General features: G+C 43.3%; 1 long non-coding RNA gene across 2 annotated transcripts; it reads right to left on the reverse strand.

Annotated features, from left to right (window-relative positions):
- Positions 1-226: 226 nt before the first annotated feature.
- Positions 227-11,381, reverse strand: LOC310761795. Of its 2 annotated transcripts, none has more exons than XR_014547718.1 (4): positions 11,221-11,381; positions 6,587-6,652; positions 2,244-2,325; positions 227-519 (listed from the first exon to the last, which is right to left on the reverse strand). It is a non-coding gene; the product is annotated as an uncharacterized lncRNA (long non-coding RNA). The 2 variants fall into 2 exon arrangements; XR_014547719.1 differs by lacking the exon at positions 11,221-11,381 and adding an exon at positions 10,895-11,214.
- Positions 11,382-14,029: the final 2,648 nt, after the last annotated feature.

Consider the following 14,029-nt stretch of genomic DNA (forward strand, 5'->3'; position numbering starts at 1 on the left):
TATAAAATGACAACCACGGAAAAAAAGAATGACTAGCTCTTTGGTGTGAATTATCTGGACGGCACACCTGTGTTTGGTCCATGGGTATCACCAACGTGGAAGATATATGGGTTATGTCGGGTGACAAATGCTAAACTATTCCAGTTGCTATAACATCCTATCTGGACAAGAGATTAGCTCAGTTTACAAAAAAGAAAAATAAATACAGAACAGAATTGCAGAATAATGCAGAGAAAGGCTTCATTTTATTGCTGCAGGTGTGTCATCTTCAGGTATTTCTGAATTAGCAGGGGGAAACCACGAGCTGTTTCGTTGAAGCCGTCATGTGCTGCACAACATCTTAATTCATCTGCTGTTGGTGGGGGCGCGGAGTGTTGGTTGTTGTTCTGTTTTTTTATGGCATGTGCGGGTTGTTGTTTTTTAATCCAGTCAGCCATTTGCTGGATCTTCAATTCCCCGGCGTACACATTTCTTCTTTGCAACGCTATCTCCTGCTTTCCACAGATAAACACCTCACACCTAGGAGACAGGAGCTTCTAATTAGTATTAAAACCTGAAGTTTTCCTGTCTTGCTTTGAAGCTTTCCAGGGTGCTTTTTTTGTGAATAATAATAACGTCCTCAACTCTACATTATACAGTGTTCAATCAAACGTTGGTTTAGACTTAGGGAAGGAGGAGTGCTGTGGTCTTCCAAGTACTGTTTGACCTATCACCCCCAGCCATCATGGCCCATAGCCAGGGACGGTGGTAGATGCAGCCCAACAGCATCTGAATGCCTTGGGGTTCTCCAATCTTGGTCTAGAACATGAATTCCTGCAAGAGAATCCGATACTCTTCTGCTCTGTGTTGGGTTGAGGGAAACACACCAGAGATGACATGGTCCATCAGAAGAATCTCCTACACATGTTCTATTTAAGTGAACAGAAGGTTTACAAAAGCACAGGTGTCTATTCTTAGGGTTGCAAGAGTTACTAAGCCCTATACAATATTGATCCCCCATACTGTGGCATGACTTCCCCTATATTCTTAAATGATAGATAGAGAGGTTTTAGCATCATAAAACTTCTCTATCTATCATTTAAGAATATAGGGGAAGGGATGCAGCTCAGTTACAGAGCATCTGCTTTCCATGCAAATGACCCAGCACATCCCCAACCCTCTGGAGAAGATTTGGAGGATGCAGGGAGGAACGTGGAGAGGAGAGGATGGGGGAGTTGCATTACACAGCTAAAGCTAATTGTACAAATTGCTCCAGGGCAAAAAAAGAGCGCTTGGGCACAAATGGGTAGGGCTGTGCAGCCACATTGGCAGAAATGATATGGCATTCCTCCAGTGCATCAATGCCTCCCACATTCATTGTCGCCTTGTCTGCCCCAGCCACATTCAGGTGGGCCATAGCAATCCTGGTGTCAGGAAGATGTCTCTGTTAACCCAAGCCCCCACTTTCCTGCCCATCTTTACCCTTACTTATTATTTACAATATGTATATACTGCCCTTCATAGGGCAGTTCTAGGATTTCCTCTGTGTTGAATTTTACATGATAAACATTTCAGGGACCTGTTGGAAAGAATGATGGTGATGATGTGGGTGCTCAATTCCAACATTTCCTTCTAGCACATGAATCAGATCGCTGGCTCAGTGAATGTGTGAGCTAGGAATAAGGGTGTGTGAATTTTCATTCCACATAGTGGGCCATAGTCACATATACTGGGTGTGTGTGTGTGTGTGTGCATATTAAGATGGTCATGCTTATTCTAAGTGGTGGGATGGTGGCAGAGGGTGGAATGGAGAATTTTTTTTTTAAGCCCTTTCATCAGTCGAGAGCAGGTGTATATGGAAGCACTGCTATCTCAAGTTGGGTTGGACAGGGTTCTGATATGCCACAGAGCCACCATTTATCCAAGCACAATACTGGTGCCTCCTCCAAAGGCCTCTCATTCCTACAACTGGAATATGTCTCTGGGCATACTTTGATGATATACATATTGCTGTTGATTTTGTCAAGGCAAATTAATGGCTGTATTTGCATTATACATTGAGTATTCTGCTCAAATGTTTAACTCCAGAGTAACGATTGTATTGCAATTAAGAATGATAAACATTTCCTTCAGCTCCACATAATCAATATTCATACACTTGTTTAAATAGCCATTCTCCAAATGGGACTGACCAGCAGCCTCTTTCAGCAATTAAATTAACATTTATTTTATAGGATGCATATGCTGTCTTGGATCCCACATACCTCTCTCTCTCTCCACTCAGTAAGTACTATCCTCAGAGGTAGAAATATCCCAAGGAGATAGAAGTCTTCATTCTAATTTTCCCTGTAATATATCAGCATACTTGAGGATATTTTTCAAATGTGTCACTGAACATGCCAACTACTAATGAATTTAAAGCAATCAATAATATGGATTATCACATCCAGACTCTTTCTCTGAACAATAAAAAAAAAGAAATCTCAAGGGACTGCTCTATACATTATGGATGCCAAATGAAGGTCATGTTAAATCATTCCCTGGTTGCTGTTGCCATGCAGCCAAGAGTACCTGAGCACACTATCTGGATAACACTGCCTCTATCCCTTTTGGGTGGAGGGGAAATGGATGGAATGATGAAAATTGCAGAAGATTGCACACCATTCAGTAGTTACTCCAAAGTGTAGCACTGGTTGTTTTGTGTAAATCCATACATAAGGCTACAATACATTTTTCACCAACAAAACTTTCCTCTATAGTCTGAAAACCCATGATGGTCATGTTCTAGCTGAAGCTAAGCAATTCGATGTCTGGGTCTAGTCAGTTCTTTGGGAACAACCACTTGTTTGCTGCCTTGGTTCTGTGATGGAAGAAAGTTGGGATATAAATGTAATAACATCAATATCATGGTTTATTAACTGATTCACCCCAGTCTTCTGTTGCAGCTGGTCACATGGTTGGGATGAGGTGGTGGGTGCTGTTTTCCTTTGGCTTATTTGTGAATCTCCACTAGCTCAGAGCCCAGGAACTCTGTTATTTTGTTCTTTGAAGTTTATGCATCCAATGATATGTCTAGGAAAAAAGATAAAGGACCCCTGGACGGTTAAGTCCAGTCAAAGGCAACTATGGGGTTGCGGTGCTTTCAGGCCGAGGGAGCCAGCATTTGTCCACAGACAGCCTTCCGGGTCATGTGGCCAGCATGACTAAACCACTTCTGGTGCAACGGAACACTGTGATGGAAACCAGAGTGCACAGAAAACCAGTTTACCTTCCTGCAGCAGTGGTACCTATTTATCTACTTGCACTGGTGTGCTTTCGTACTGCTAGGTTGACAGGAGCTGGGACACAGCAACGGGAGCTCACCCTGTCGTAGGGATTCAAACCACTGACCTTCCAATTGGCAAGCCACCGACCTTCTGATCGGCAAGCCCAAGAGGCTCAGTGGTTTAGACCATAGCGCCACCAGCAGCCCTATCTCTAGGAAGAACTGGACAAGTCACTACTTCCCATACCTAGTAGCACTGAACAGAAGGAAGGCAGATAATCCCCCTATTTGGATGTCTGTGCCTGTGGTTTTATGTCTGTAAGGTGGGATTCTGATGTAGAAGGAACTGTTGAAGTGGGTCTCTTTGATAAGTTGATGACCCTAGTCTGTTATGTTTCTCTTTACTTGACTAAGGAGTCCAGGTGACCAATCACAACAGAAAAGACTAGCGAGTGATGTTTATAGAAGAAGGCAGGCATTGCAGGTGATTTGGGTCATTTCCAGCTCTACAGTTCTATTATTCCCTCTTCCCCTGGCTGGAGGTGATGTCACTGGAGTATAAGAAGAAAAAATGGACAAGAGCCAGAATTCTCTGGAGCTGGGAAAACAAAGAGGCCTGATCTTCTCTCTGTGCTGAGTCCATGGCTATGGCTTTTGAAGAAGAGTCCTAGAAACCCAATGCAGGAGCAAGATCTGCTGGAGTGTTGTGCTGTAACCCTTCTATCTTATGCCAAATCTGTACACTGTGGGATGTAATCCATTGGTACAGTCAAATGCAACATTCCTTATTTCCCTAGAGTGGGCACAGGCAGGAGGACATCAACTCCGTGTAACTTCCTGTTCCACTGATTGAATCATCCTCCCCCTGCATGTGACCTGCGAGATGGGTGTGGTCCTGGCTCACTCCATAAAAGAGCCGAGTCATGCAGCCATTTTCTCAGTCTATTTTAGTATTGCAGTCTTGTCTTGTTCTATCTTTTGCTGCCATTGCTGCTCTCCTGTAGCCATTTTGTTATCTTAATGTAATTTTTCTTTCTGCTGGCTCTCAGCCAGCAGCACATGAGTTCAGTCTCCCTATGAGATGAACTCACAGTTTATTATGTAGCCACTAAGTAAAGACTGCCTTTCAGGGATCAAATCGTGAAATGAAATGTGAGTAAACTTTTTGTTACTTTACTCAGAAAGACTCTTGTGTCTTTATTCTTTTAAGAGGGATCTAAAGGGGATACCAGGAGTAAACTTAACTAAGAGAGTCAAACGAATCTGCAAACTAGCTTCCAGCTATATTGAGGTGATCTGCTACATCACTTACTTGCATGGGTGAAGGAAGTATAATACTTATTCAATATATCCTTTCCTACTAGCCTTAACATCCCCAAATATACATGTCTACATAAAACCATATATCATGAAGAAGCCAATGTATGCAGTGACCTTCTTTCCAAGGGAACCAAACCTGAGGTATGTGCTGGCATCCCTGAAATCACTTACTGCTAGGAAACGGGAGTGTGTATAAACATATTTCTTACTTTGGTCACCTGCATATGATTACCTGTATATTATTAATTGCTTAGAACATTGTGGCATTCTGCTAAGTTTGGTCAGGGGCCTGTGATATCTGTGCTGGTGGAACTCAAGTTGGACAATTTTAAGTTAGCCAAATTGCTACTATCAGTGTTGCTGTATTTCTGACTGCGTTCCACTCTGTGTCTTAGACTTGCAGCTTTAAAAAAAACAAAAAAACCCTGTGATTTTCTTCCTTCTTATTTTTCGTCTTATTATAAATGTGTAAATCCATACTTAAGGCTACAATGAGTTTTCACCTACAGTAGGATTAAAATCCCTCTGTTTTGTAATTTAATGACTGACTGACATTTCTAAATTTAGTCTGATAATTCTTCCAAGGACAATTGGATTTCCTATACAATTGTTTCCCTGTGATATGCAGCCCTCTGCTATTACTGTTTCTGAATAGCAACAAAAATTGCAATATGATCTGCTTTGGAATGCAAACATGTTTACTTTTTAACATTTGCTAGGAAAAGTTCAGTTTAAATTTGAGGATTGCGGAAGTAGGCTTCAAATGTCAGTAAGTAGCTTGGGTTTACATTATTACAAATTGAGGACATGACTTGGGAGTGAAAGAGCTCAGAGCAGAGGTTGCAGGTGGGGCACAGTTCAGGACTGGGGAATTCATCAAGAATCCCAGGTATGTCTTAAACCTATCAAAGTGCAGAAAATAAAGTATGTGGCAGCAATGCAAAGTAGCAGGGTATGGCTTAGGGGGAAGAGGATTCAGAAACAGACCTGAGTCTCCTAGCATGACCAGTGTTCTGAATGGATTGTGATGCATCAACTGCATTTTTCAAGGGATGAACCTGGAAGCATCTTGTACAATCCACATTACTGCCTTGTTACTGCCACCTCTGCCATGTGGCTCAAAATCCTTCAGTACTAAGAGCTCTGGAGAACCAACAAGTCAGAGATCAGGTTGATCAGGATAACAAGGAAGCCAACCTCCAGCAAGGAACACCTCAGTAGCAAGGTCTTGACTCTGTAGCAAGGCTGTTTTCTAGCCATTTCTTGACTGTCACCAGGGCCTTGATCCAGGGCATGCTGGACACATGTCAGACTCTGAGATGATTGACCTCCTGCTAGCAGTGGACATGCCACTGCCTCTGCTCCTGGAGTGATCTTGGTGGGTCTGGAGCAGAGGAGATGCATTGATTTGTCCAAACCTATGGCATCTTTGACTAGGCCAGGCTTCCTCATCCTTCGCCCTCCAGATGTTTTGAGACTACAATTCCCATCATCCCTGACCACTGGTCCTGCTAGCTAGGTATCGTGGGAGTTGTAGGCCAAAAACATATGGAGGGCTGAGGTTGAGGAAGCCTGGGCTAGGCTATCTTCAAGGGTTGTGGTCCTTGTCACCTAGATTATCATGGCAGTCACAGACAACTGCAAGGTTCATGTGCAAAGAGAAAGATTCTGGTCATGGCTAGCCAATATATGACATATGATGCAATATGATGTAGAAGTCCATGTCCTAAGTGTGTTTTGGGAGAGTCTGAGGCTCTATGGGAATAGCAAAGGGGGGAAAAGCACAAAATTTGAAATGTAATTGATAAACTTAAAGGTGCACATTGGCAGCTGAGAGGATGGTCATGGAAGGATAAGCACCAGTCAGCCGATTGCAGAATGAGTGAAACCCTGATCAAGAAGTGCTGTTGGGAAGATAAAATGCTGATCAGGGCATGTTCTTAGGGACTATAGTTAGACAGCTTGAACACATGGCTGTACAGCTGAAATAGTAATAATTAATAATAAGGAAATGATACTTACCCCGTGCTGGTCACCTTATTAAAAGAAGGATATTGGGGAAATGGAAAAATCACAGCTGGACTCTACCTGGAATGATAGATGGATGAGATGCAATTAAAAAGAGCTCACTGCATTTCAGAAGACAGATTTTTTGAAAGGAGGAGCTGTCAAAATATCCCCAAGATCCATGAGACATAAACTATATGTGTAATTTTTTCTGTCTCTCCAGCATTTTCATTCTTTTTCTTCTAACTTAAAATATAGAGGCAGTATCCAGGGGAGAGGAAAGAGGATTCTTAACCCTTTGGCATCGAGTGTTTTCTGCCTCTCGAACTCTGCCACCAATACTGCCTTTTGCTCCTCTCCCCTACCCTTGTCTTCTGCTCCAGATGGCAAGTGTATGTTTTAGGTTTTTAACAAGGAAATATAGTACAAATACATACCGTACTTTTCCGTGTATAAGACTAGGTTTTTTTTTTTACTTTAAAAGAAGGTTAAAAATCTGGGGGCGTCTTATACACGGATAGTGCATATGCCCATTTTCTAAATTTGGCGTCCCCAAAAGTAAGGGGACGTCTTATACATGGGGGCAACTTATACATGGAAAAATACGGTATATAACTGAGTGACATATGGAATATGGGCCTCAGCCACTACAAATTATTCCACATGTTATTCAGCATTGTCTCAGCTGCTTATTAACTCCAGGCTAGCCATAGGTAATTCTACCTCACCAAGTGCCACATGCAGTTCCCAAAATCTCCTCAGAGGAGGATAGTTACTCCATCAATTGGATTCTGAGGAAAGATTTACAGGTCCAACCAACAAGCTTTGGAAATTTCCAGTGAAAGGTCCGCCCCCACCCCAAAGTTCTATTGACGTCACGTGGCCCCAGGCTCCCCTCAATCATGGTGCGATATTTGCTGACAGGGTCTCACTCCTGCAGCACGGTGTGCAGCTTCCAGGTCAAGCAGAAGTGAAGTCCCACATAGTGTGCACTGTAGTAAGTCAGTCTTGAACCAACCAGTGAAATGACAAATATAAATATGATAAGAGAGGCCTGGGGGCTGTGCAACTTTCCTAACTCAGCACAGGCAAGTTAGCAGAGGAGCTGCAGCTGCCATTTCCACCAGCATCACCACCACCACTACTAATAAGCTGTGGTAGTGGAGAGGCATTTCAAATTCAGGGGAGCGGGAGGCTGATCAGCTCTGGCAGAAGGAGGGAGGTCAGTCGTAATGAGCAACTGTGAAGAAGAATGCAAATTGCACAAGGATTTATGAAGCCGTTTCTGCTCTGTGAGCATATTCCAGATAAGTCGAGTGTTAATAAGGCAGGCAAGTTTTTCAGCTGTGCCAGCTGTTATGAAGATGCTGGCACACTTTCCGAGTGGTACTTAGCGAAGGTTAGGCTTACCATGTCATAGCGCATAAATGAACATAGGCATGTCCTGCCTCGATACACACGCATGCAGCCGGTTACAGAGCATGCTCCAATTACCATGCCATGTGAAGACAGGCAGATAGATAGATAGATCTTACACTTAAACATTTCAAAGCAAATTGGAGGGAAACAAGAAGCTACTAGGGGAAATGATGGGTGGCAAGATGGAGAGAAGGGGTGGGAACAGAAAACATAAATAAATAATCTCCAGGAAATTTTGCTGCCTACAGCGGAATCCAGATGCTGTCTGAGACAGAGCTAATGCTTTTTTAAAAGTATTGCTAGACGAGTCAGACACACAACTTCTTTAATCTCTCCTCATGGTCATGGTGCCCCCTGAGGCAGGTTCCTTCAGGACATGGCAGGTCCAGGTCCTGAAAAATGCATTCCATAGCAACCATTAGCCAATGTGGTGCTCTCTAGAGGCTATACATGTAACCACTGCGCTTTGCACAATTCTGGTGGTCCATAAGAGGATGGTTTCCATTACGGTTTGGGATGAGACATCAAACTGCTTTCAGTTGCTACAAGAGAAATTGGAGTCCGCAAGGGAGTTGCTGACAATATGTTCACACATGGTTCTTATCCCCCCAAAACCAGTTGCATAATATAAATCGCTTTAATATATATTTTTGTGTTGTATTTTAATGTTGGAACCCTCCCAGGGATGTTAGGGTGGAGGGCAGGTGATTAATGTTAACAGGAATAAAAACAACAACAACATTAATCACTTTCCATTCCAGCTTGAATAACAGATCTCCAACTTCTCCCTAGTTTCAAGCACAGAAACTATTTCAAGTGCAGTAACTTGCAGGTATCTTCCCCTACCAGTAAGAAGTGGTGATTTCATTTGCCCTTTCAATGAGAAAAAGCTTTCTTGTTAGTTACACTGAATGGGTTGTATGGGCAGATCAGGAATTGCATGAAGAGTCTGTGTCAATAGCTATTAAGCCAGTTACCAGCACCAAATACAATGATCTCTTCACACTAGCAGCTTGAATTTAGTTCTGAAGATAATTGGCATCCAATGTGGTTTCCACATTGACAATTGCTGGGTAATGTTCCGTCTCTCTGCTTCATTCAGAGATTGGGCTGCAGAAATGCAGCTGCAACCCTTACAGTCTCTAGGCGCTATCTAAAAATCACCACCACTGCCATTTTTGAACCATTAACACTGTAGCTGTAACAATAGTGCTAAAGCTGAAAGGATAGCAGGATGGTTTTGCGCATTGTATACCCCAAAGCACAACCAGATCAACATTGTGTCCCAGTTACCTAGATATGCATGATTGGATCTGGATCAGAGATTATGGTAACATGTTCCCTCTTCACCTCATTTGAACAATTCTGCACTCATTTACAAAGGAGTGTTCAGTAATCACAGGGTGGGGTGGTTGTTTATGGAAGAGTCGGACACGACTAAACAACAACAACAAACCCCCAGTCTTTATTTATATTAAATGTGTTCAGCAAACACAAGATTCACCTTGTATCTGTGGCATTTGAAAACAACCCACTCTGTTTCAGATTTTCTCTGTGTTGTTCCAATTCAATTCATTTTTTGTGTCTGAATCTGACCTGGTAAATCTGAAGGACTGTTTTGCTTCCATTGAGTATAAACGAGTATAAAAGTTTTTTTCCACATAAATTTCAAGCAGATTCATCAATGGGTTTCTGTGCACTTTTTTTGTTTTCTGTGATGAAAATTTTTTAGAGATGTATGATTTTAAAAAAACACCCCTCTTCTCGCCAGCCCTCTGGGCATTTCCCCAGTCAGCTTGGTTTTGTTTCTCAGAAAAGAAGAGGAGGGAAATTGGTGTATCTAACATTTTGGAAAACCAAGTCCAAAAATAAACTCAGACCTTGACTACCAAGTGACTCAAATATGCCTTGAGGCACCTTGCTTGCTAACAGTGTGATCCAACTTAGGAATGTGAGATCATGATCTGAAACACTTCCAGTTTATCCTTGTTGTTTGGGTATGCAGAGAGCTAATGCACACCCATATTCAAAATTATTGTATAGCATATTTGTACTGCTTTTGATTCGCCTGCATAAAAATCACCCATATTATACAGGTATAGAGAGAGATACTAGAAGCTCAACTTCCTTCTCTTTTCTTATTTCCTTTATCTGATACTTTCTCTTATTTCTGCTGCCATTCTTCCTTTCAGCAGATGAGAACATACTGAGTTCTCAGCATGTGCCAGTTTGATGGGCCCATCTTCATGTTCATTGGAATATTACAATGAAATGATGTGCTTGGGGGTGGTGTGGGGCGAGTCTCCAGGTTCATTCAATCCTTCTTTGGAATAACTCAGCAAATGCCTGTGGAATAATAGCAGGTTCTGGAACTGATCCAATAAATTGTCCTAACAAACCAACCAATTAATTAGAAACTATCTATCCAGGAGATCTCGGCAGCCAAGTGTGTGAGAAACATGCAGATTCAAAGGATGGGGTTTCTGAGACTGTCACCGTCATTATATGCTAAAAGATAGTGTCTAATTATAATGAAGGCAAACATTAGATCCAAATTCCTCTACATGCTGTGTACATAGCACAAAACTGACAAAATGAATCAAAGCTCTGTATCATCCTAATCCATGAACTTCAGAGATTTAAGCAGGTGCATTCTAATCACAGGCTCAATGTAGTCATATTTATAATGCACACTGAGTTGTGCCATCCTCAAAGGAAGACTATGCCCTGGTATGCACACACATGAGGTAGGAGGGGCTGTTGCTGAGTGGTAGAGCTTTGAATGCAAAAGATCGCTGGCAACTCTGGTTGAAAGGACTGAATGATAGGGAGGGGGCTGTTTGAGTCTCTGAAAAACACAGGCACTCAGAATGGATAATACTGGGCTAGATAGGCAGTTCTCACCAAATAGGAGGCCCCTTCCTTTGTTCGTATGAATAAAGCAGTATAATGGGTTGAAATCACTTCAGGTGAGGGAATCGATTTTTAAATCCACTACTGTATATGTATGCATATCAAGTTGAAAACTAGTACAGTGGGGAACAGGCTGGATTAAAGCCTTTCTCTAAGACTTGTTCAGGTTTCTTGCCATTGCTGTGATATAAACGGCCATCTGTCCTACTTCAAGGGGGCTGTCAGAAGACAATCCTCAATTTGAAGGAGCCCTCTGTTTGAAAGCCTGTCAGGTTCTAGCGTTCTATCTGCACCATACATTTAAAACAGTTTCATACCACTTTAACTGCCATGGCTTCCCCCAGAGAATCGTGGGAAATGCTGAGTTGTTAGCAGGCCCCTATTTCCCTCACAGAATGGTGTAACCGTCAATCCCTCTTCCCAGAGGACTCTGGGAATTGTAGCTTTGTGAGGGGAGCTGGTGTGTTCTCACAACTCTCAGCAGCCTTAAATTACATTTCCCAGGATTCTTTGGGGGAAGCCATGATGGTTTAAAGTGGTATCATACTGCTTTCAATGTAGAACACAGATGGGGCCTGATTTGAAGATACAGAACTGAGAATAGAAGTTTTGGAATTGCCTATCAGTCACACTGGTCAGCTTGTCATTCTTCATGGTGAGATGCATCTAATTTTTATTTAAATGGTAACTATTTAAAATATTTTTCAGCTGTACATATGAATTACCAAATGTAAATATGTGACTTTTTTGCAATACATTGTCTTTGTGGGGGTGAGACTATGTGACCACCCTATTTTACTTGATGGGGGAGCAGTCAAAGTAGCACTGCCAAGCTTCAGCCTTCTTTAAAAAATGGGTCTATCATGTCCGTTCAGAAATCTGCTGCCAAGCCCTTGTTTATGCAGTGGGGCAGAGCTGCCCCAACCCCAGCATTGGTGTTGCAGGAGTGCAGGATTAGGGCATGACAAGGTGACAGTGAGGTTAAGGTTGCATGGGTGCCCCAGAAGGAATGCTGCATTGGCTCTGCTGCTACACCTGCACAACCGGATCTCACCAATATCCGGTCCCTTCCCAGACCTGTCCATGTAAATGGCAGTGATGCTGATCAGGAGGATAGCCCTGCAGTACCACTCCACCACATGGCCTTCTACTCCCCCTTTCTTCTGCATGGACCAGGCCTCTCCTGTGGGATGTAGAGTCAGGCCAGAATAGGACATCCCATTTCTGAAGAGTTATGGGGAAGCATTCAACATAGTGCTAAGGAGATCAGTCCATCAGCATTTCAGCTTGCCAGATGGAATGATCTCCCCTCTTCTGCTCCTGCATGCTGTTCTGGGGTCCTCCCAACACCCCCATAATCAATTTGGGGGTTGTGGGGAGCACATGGGGGAAGAGGGGGGCAAAAAGCCCCACTGGCCTAGCAGAAGACATTTCACTGGCTTCCCCTAGTGGGACTCCTTAGTTAAATCTTGGACTCTACCATCAAGCAATCCTCCAGTTTGGAACCTCTTTGCCTTTGTGCTTATTTATTGATTAGAAACAATTACTGGAATCCCTTCGTAGCCCAGCGAATCCATTCAACTTAATTTAGGATTCAAAAGATTGGATTTTGTTCCATCAATGTACTTTTCTCTACATACATTCTTATTGGTTTAAGGACTTGCTCAACACTTGACGCTTCCTCCAGAGCTGCAGCCCTGCCACTCACCTTACTTGAAGGATGAATATGGCCCTTGGGGAACAGCTAAAGCTCCTGCTATTTAAATATAACTGAACACAGGCTTCATGACAGGGGAAGAGGAGAAATGCAGGGGCCCTCCAAATGCAGAAATAGGTAGAATATGGCTGGGAGTTTGCACTCATCACAGACATAATAAGTCTGAGTGCGACATGTAGCCTTTGAAATGCACAGGGCCCGCTTTTGCACAATGTGCTTTTTCACAAAGTGGATTGCAATTGTACACACATTCAGGTAAGAGCATCATCTGAAGTGGCAGCTACTATCTGTGCTGTCTGTACACATGGGCGGGCATGTTTTCAAACTAGTGCGCAATGGTGTTTTCTATTCCTCTCCCTTCAATTAGTGTTTTCATTGTCTATATTTATCACAGACTTTCAAAGAAGAGGGGCTGGAAACTGGTGTGTCGACGTACTGATGTATAGTAGGATACAGAGGCAGCTAAGTTACTGATTTTGCCTATTTCATTCATAGGCAAGTTAAACATGGTGAGGGGTGTGTGGCACAGCTCTGCCGATAGGTCTGCCCCAAAAGGAGGTGACCCGATAAAGCTCTCTCTGTGTGTGAATGCAGCAAGTGTTGGCACAAAGCAGATTACCACTGTTCCAGCAGAAGGCACTTTAGGTGGACAAATAGCACACCCACAAGTGTCCCAGAAAAAAGGGGTCATCCCACTTTTTCACACAAGAACACAGAAGCCATTGGGGGCCGCGTGCTCTCACATGATTTTGCGCTGAGATCTCGCAACAAAGCAAGCCCTTTTTTGGCAGGGTGTGATCTCACGCAGCATCCCAAACACATGTTTTTGGGCATTGTGAGAGCATGCCCCCCCCAAAAGCAGGTCTTTTGGGTTATGTGATCTCACGCGTGTCACATAGCTTGTGCAAGAGCACAGGCAGGAAGACATACATTCTGGATTGGGGATTCAACACGCTGGAGGTATGAAATAGTGTGGCACAGGGACAACATGGGGATGGTGTTGTGCATGCAGCACTCCAAAATGATGGTTGTACACAGCATGTGCACACTCTAAAGCTACAGACATTCCTTGGAAGTTGAACGGAATCCATTCCGGAAGTCCGTTCGACTTCCAAAACGTTCGGAAACCAAGGAAGCTCCTGCAGCCAATCAGAAGCCCCTTCGGACATTCAGCTTCCAAAAATAGTTGACAAACTGGAACAGTCACTTCCGGGTTTGTGGCGTTCTGGAGCCAAAACATTCGAGAACTAAGCTGTTTGAAAACCAAGGTACGACTGTACAGTGGTACCTTAATTTGTTCTGGAGGTCCATTCTTAACCCGAAACCGTTCTTAACCTGAGGTGTGCTTTTGCTAATGGGGCTGCCGCGCCACCAGCACGCGACTTCTGCTCGCATCCCGGGGCAAAGTT

This window comes from Podarcis filfolensis (genome assembly GCF_964270895.1).
Source record: "Podarcis filfolensis genome assembly, chromosome: 4".
NCBI classification, from domain to species: domain Eukaryota; kingdom Metazoa; phylum Chordata; class Lepidosauria; order Squamata; family Lacertidae; genus Podarcis; species Podarcis filfolensis.